Genomic DNA, 7223 nt, shown 5'->3' on the forward strand with positions numbered 1-7223 from the left:
GCTGCCCAGGGTTTGACACCAGTCACATGACTGTCACATGACTCACAAAACAATAACAATAACAAACAACACGTGGTGACAACCACGTGGCTAATTTGCATAAAAAGGAGGCGTGGTTATGACGTGATTTATGACGTTTCAGGGGGCGGGGCTTATTTTGACAGATAGTTCAGGATAATTACTACTGACGGCACTTGCAGGTGGTCAGGCGAGTGTGAGGATGAGACAAAGAAGAGAAGAGAGAAGAGAAAGCCTTGACTTACGGAAGAAACTGCTGTTTTGATGCAGAAGAACTCCTCTTACAAGTCATTGGCTACTTAAAAACAAGGGTCACAACATCACCCATAACCTGCATAAAATGGTGCCTCCCACTCAGAATTGCAGAGGCAAACCTCTTTACAGAATGATGAATGCAATACAATAAAAGAAAGGAACATCTTGAGAAAAACAGATCCTCATCCCTCAGATCCTGACCTCTTTACCCCCACACGCCCACATTACGCTTTATACCGAAAATAGTAAGAGATAAGTAGAGTGAATTGAATATTAAATAATATTATATATTTTTTTGTATTATTATTATCATTATTTGTTTAACTTACTTTACTTTCCAGATTGACATCACAATGCAGATGCAATTTCATAACCCTGAAAATGTTAGCCTGCAATGCGGAATATTTTTTATTTTTATTTTTTTTAATTTAAAATAACTATTGTATATGGCAACTACAATCGCAGTTGTCAGAGTGAAAAGAAAAAAAATCCCAAAACAAATGCCAGTCACTTCACCACCAGTTAGACCTGTCAAGGAGAATACAATGTCAACAATATATACTGCACGTCACCAAAAGTCATGTTTTACTATGTACAGTTAAATGTATGCATTTTCTGCAGCTTGTTACTGTTATTGACGACGATAAATCAATACACATAAATATCAATAGGCATGGAGACATGAAGATGGTTTACCTGGCACATTAGCTGAACCATTGTTGTGTTGTCCTGGTGGTATGCAATAAACCGGAAATAAAAATATTGTGAAGGGCATAGATGTTGTGGTTATTATCATAACCAAACATGCATTGTTGTTATACCAAGTACCAGTCATCTAAAAGAGAGTCTGTCACCAAGTTGCCATAATGTTGATCACTGATCTTGTGTTGAAAATATTGTAATATCAAACCTGCAGTGCTCCAGGCAAGGGATATGAAGGTCAGGAGTGTCGGGTCTCCTAGGATGCCTTTCTGCATGGTTATAATATTCCTGGTGAGGAATTCCTTCCTCTTCAGTGTGACCTTGATGAAGTTACTCAGTCACTCACTTCTGTAGTAGGCCTATCTGTATATGCCTGAATGTGGAATGTGTTAAAGCGAAATGGTTGACTTCTTTTGAACACCGTCAATGTGTGATCCGAGGCACGATTTTCACACACCCTTCAACTTCCTTTATGAGAATACAGTCAGCCAAAATGTACTGACCATATGCTACTTATAAGCCACACTGTTTCAGAAAACCAGTAGATCAGCTGTTAGTCCACACATGACGCATCAAAACAATAAAGAGTATGTTTCTGTTTCTGTTCATGGCACATCTTGGCACACACTTTTGTCTTACAATGATAATGACAACAATAAACAGTTTAATGTGGTCATTAAGGGTGGGAATTGAGTAGAACCAGTTACACATTGTTCAATCCATTGAATTGTATGCCTCCAGCTTTATAAATTCCTCATGTTTTTCAGACCATGTTAAATGGCTCTTTTTGAGAGTGAACAGAAAGTGACATTTAATCACAGTGCAGCTCTATCCGGTTTACCTCACTCTAAGCAGCTGCAGCTGTGATATGAATGTGTTTTCTGAAGCAGTAATAAAGGTTTTATGTACTTTATGTTGCAGTTAGGCTATATACAGTACGTGCTGAACTTAACACAACATCAAAAATGTAACAAGTATGTATTTTTAAAAGAAAAAATGTTACTTTACCAATCATTTTTGTAATATTTTCCCCCAAGTTGCCGCTTTAAAAATTGAGTATTGCAATTTATTTTAAAATGTTTAAAGAATTGGACCAATAAGCAGAATAGACAGTGGCATTAATACTGATTAAATCCCAATCAATAGTAGTCATATAGCCAATAATAAACAAAATATGTATAATTAGCAATAGACCAAAAGGGATCATGGAAAAAAAGAGTCTTGTCAGTGACCTCTTGTTGATGGAAGGCCGACATAGCAGACGCTCATCAGAGGACCGCTGTGGGTGAGAGAGGACAAAGAGTTGGATCATGGAATTATAATAGCAAGGAGATCCAAAAAGTGTCCTAGTGAATTTAATTCTGGCTGCAATAGCAACCTGATTAAAGACCAGACCTGCTGTAATAGTCTCACTACAGAAGCAGGTAGGCCAGTTAGTTAAGTTTAGAAAGAACCATTGCCTGCCCCGCACAGAACGTTGGATAAGGTGTGATTACTTTGTGACTGAAGCTAGAAGCATAGAGAAATGTAGTCAGTCATTAATTGTGAGTGACATTCAAGTTAAGTGTCGTTTTAGCTGGGGTCAGAAAAGATGAGCCAGGATAGACACAGATCTGTAGCCTGGCCTCTGCCTGCCTACGTACTTCCGCTCGATTTCTTTTCCCTACAGTACTCCGTCTGGAATAGGTTGATTCGCCATCGTTTACTTCGGAGGTTGGGCAGCCGAACCAACCAGCGAACAGAGGGCATCCCTGAGAGCGATTACGTTACCCAGGCATGGTGTTTCAATTACTACGCCCCCGCCCCCGAAGCAGACCGCTTGGAATATATCAACGTAGGGAGCCAAAAGGGCTTATTATGAAATCTTTGAGCAAATGTGAATAAAAGGCGCAAATAAGGTTGGTGTGAGTTATTTTAGCTCTTTCTAGTTTAGCCTTTAGTCAAACTTTAGTTTAGTAGGCTACATGGTCGCATCAAAATCACTATTTTTCAAACACTAAAAGGCTCGACATAACATGAAACTTTGATCGAAGCATCATCAGTGTCTCTACATATGAACTCGAGCATTGAGAACATTGTTCGTGTACACATAGTTTACTAAAAAGAAAGATTTTGGACAACTCACTTCTTGATGGCAAGATGGCAGCGAGCAGAAAAAACAAGTGATTGTTCAAAACTTTTCTTTTAAACTCTGTGTACACCAACAATGTTCTCAATGCTCGAGTTCATGTGTAGAGACACTAATGATACTTCGATCAAAGTTTCATGTTGTGTCGAGCCTTCGTAATGTTTGAAAAATAGCGATTTTGACGCGATTGTATCAAAAGGTCATTTCACCCGAAAACGACAACGCATACAAGCTTAAAAGTGATGCTTTGGACGTACGTATGCATTTATATGAAAGTTTGACTTGGGTACATTCACAAAACACTATATGATGCATTTTGGCGAGAGTTACGCAGATGAAACGTGTGACTGTTTGCTGATCATATGCACGCTCGCTTGTTATGGGTGTGATGCAGAGAAACTTCTCTGTATGACGAAACGCCGGTTGTTATGATTGGTTCAAAGCGGTTCAAAGGAACTCCAATGATTTTAAACCTCAAACTGTGCTCTCCCACCCGGAAATAAACGTTTGCCTATGGATCTAGGCCAGACAACAGTGTTGGGAAATAGCTATATTAGCTGGGAATACCAGAAACTATGTTTTGGAGAGATTGAGCTAAAGTTGTTGATCTTTCAACCAGATTGAAATATCCTTGATGCATGTAGAAATCCGAGAAGAAACTGTAGAGTCATCAGGTAGGAAAGACACGTGGTAAAGTTGAGGATCATCTGCATAACAGTGATAAGTGAAGCAGGATGGACTGCTTTGGCACCAGGTTGGTGGTGAGTAGCTCGCTCTTATTGCCCTGCCCCTCTCTCTAGCTTAATCTTAAAGTATTATCTGAGACCTGGTTGAACAAGTCTGTTTTGGATTCGTCTATTCAGATTAATGGCTACAACATTTTCCGTAGTGATCGTCCAAGTATGGGTGGTGGTGTTGCAAGTTATGTTAAAACCAGGTTTAGCTGCAGAGTAACAAAATAATTCTCCCTTCCTAAACTCTGAGTTTTTGTTAATTGAGATTTCCTTGTCTTCCACTTCTCATGTGACTGTCATAGGTTACAAGACTCCATCTGCTTTCAAAAAAACAGTGAACACACTGGCTGATGTGCTAGCCAAGTTCCATGAACGTGAAGTTGTGCTTCTAGGGCATTTAAACTGGTATTGACTCCTTGAAGTGCATGTGTATTGAATTAAATCTTACACAGCTGGTTCTTTCCCTACCCGTCCTAATAGTAAACACCCAGAAAATTCCACTCTAATAGACCTAATGCTCACCAATACACCACAGAAATAGCCAGTGTTTTCTCAAATGACATCAGTGACCATTGCACAATAGCTTCTGCCAGGGACACCAGACTTCCTGAGAAGAGAGAAACTTCAAAAGGTTTGTAGAACAGGCCTTTCTACACAATTTAAACCACTGTGAATTCTCTAGAATTAGTCTTATTCCAGACATTAACACTGCCTAGAACTACTTTCACTCAATATTTCTTTCTGTCACTAATAAACATGCCCCCCTTAGATGCTACAGAATTAAGGGGCGGGTCAACCTATGGCTTTCCCCTAAAGTGGCTTCTCTGATTCATGAGAAAAATGTCACATGGGCCTTAGCAAGGAATTCCAACTCTCAGTCTGACTGGACTCACTTCAGGTACCTCTGAAACAAATGTACTCATCTCAAAAGAAAATGTAAATCTGACTTCTTCCTCCAGTAAACTAGTAATCTGAATAATCCCTCCAAATTCGGGAAAATAATTAAATCTCTAACACATCCTGTCAGGGACGGACTGGGACTAAAAAAAAGGCCCTGGCTTCTTCCACTACCATACGCAGTACAAACGCACACACACCCTTGTCCCTTGCTGTCTCACATACTTTGCCATTCAAAAATAGGTGGTCACAGTTTACAAAAATGCAAATTATGTGTTGCTGGAGAATTTGGGCCCCATAACATGAAATACTTTTGGGCCTACCAAATACTAGGGGGGTTCGGTTCTTCCGTGATGAATTGTGTGGAAACTAATTGATAAATTAACTTAAAATATATTACATGCATAGAAAGCATATATGGCCTATATATATTCAACTCATTTTAAGTCTACTGGAAGTTTGATCTCATCACATACTACTCATCACATACTTATCTTATAGCCTAAACAAAGCAACAATGTCATGCCTACTGTATGTATTACCTCTAATGAAAGGCAGGGGTAGCTCACTGCAAATAACCCCTTATAACATGTAAATGATCTGGGTACATGTTGAGCTATATTCTTTATGGGGACTTTTCATTTGAAAAAGGGCTACTGAGAGACTGTATAGTCTCTCAGTATGTGTGAAGATGGCGGCGCGTACACACGCAGCGACCTCTCTCTGTCCCAACCGTACGGTGTTTTGTTCGTTTAAAAAGTGTTTGTCCGAAAGTTTTACGTGTTCGTCTCGTCTTACTACGCCGTACTACAAGTACAGCAGGCAGTTTTAATTGACATCTGCAAAGCAAGTTTTGCAGCGCTCTGGACTTTGCAACAGAGACGCTTAAAGGAACTCGGACTACTCCGGCCTGCAACAACACCGGACGGTGTGCGAGGAAGCAGAAGAGGGGCAAGCGCGGAGGCGTCCGGGCCAGGCTAGCGGCTAGCCCAACTCGCCCAGCAATACCATCCATTCTCCTGGCAAATGTACGATCACTGGACAACAAAATGGATCACATACGACTGCTGAGATCAACGAACCGGACAGTAAGTAACTGCTGTGTGCTCGTCTTCACTGAGACTTGGTTAAATGACAACATTCCGGACTCTGCTGTACAACTGGAGCAGCTAGCATGCTATCGAGCAGACAGGGCCATTGTAAAGGGAGGTAAATCACGAGGAGGAGGAATCTGTGTTTACATCCGTGACTTAATGGTGCGGGACACTGTAGTAGTATGCAAACACTGCTCACCACTGGCAGAGTTTATGATCATAAAGTGCCGTCCTTTTTACCTGCCAAGGGAAATTACTGTGATTCTGCTAGTCGCAGTATACATCCCGCCTACCAACAACAACAGCGATAAGAACGCGGCTCTTAGTGAACTGTACCAGGCTGTCAGTGAACAACAGACAGCACACCCAGACGGTTTCACCATCTTCACTGGAGATTTTAACCATGCTGATCTCAAAACTGTACTTCCAAAGCTACACCAGCATGTTGATTTTCCAACAAGAGGAGATAACATCCTGGACCTGGTCTACACTGCACACAAAGGAGCATACAAAGCCACCCCCTCCCCACATTGGACTTTCAGACCATATCACTGTTATGCTAATGCCCGCGATACAGACAAAGGGTAAAAGCGAACAAACCGGTTTGTAAGCAGGTAAAAGTGTGGCCTGAGGGAGCCTCCGATGCTCTTCAAGACTGCTTTGACACAACAGACTGGGAAATGTTTAAGCAGGCAGCCACTTACAACAACCGGACAGACATAGAGGAGTATACAGACACTGTAACCTCTTACATCACCAAGTGCATCGATGATGTGACCCACACAAAAGACATCATCACTCGGGCTAACTGGAAGCCATGGCTGACAGGGGATGTCCTCAGGCTGCTGAGGGCCAGAGACAAAGCCTACAGAGCTGGGGATGAAGCTGGCATGAAAACAGCGAGAGCCAACCTGTCCCGTGGCATCAAGGGAAGCAAAAAGGAATACACTCACAAGATAACCACCCACTTCAAAGACAGCAGGAACGCGACAAAGCCTATGGCAGGGCATTCAGGCCCTCACGGACTACAAGCCCGCGCCACAGAGCTGTGAGAGCAACATCCCTCTGCTCAACAACCTGAACCGCTTCTTTGCTCGCTTTGAAGCAATAAAAACAGCAGCTACATGAGCAGCCCCTGTGCCTCTCTGCCGACAGCGTGAAGAAGACACTTGCTGCCATCAACACCCGTGAAGGCAACAGGTCCAGACAACATCCCAGGTCGCGGCGCTGAAGGACTGTGCAGGGGAGCTTAAGGATGTCTTCACAGACATCTTTAACACTTCCCTGAAGCAAGCCATCGTCCCATCATGTTTCAAAGCTGCCACCATCATACCTGTGCGAAGAAAACTGCTCCATCCTGCTTCAATGACTACCGCCCTGTGGCACTGACACCCA

This window comes from Alosa alosa, chromosome 3 (genome assembly GCF_017589495.1).
Source record: "Alosa alosa isolate M-15738 ecotype Scorff River chromosome 3, AALO_Geno_1.1, whole genome shotgun sequence".
NCBI classification, from domain to species: domain Eukaryota; kingdom Metazoa; phylum Chordata; class Actinopteri; order Clupeiformes; family Clupeidae; genus Alosa; species Alosa alosa.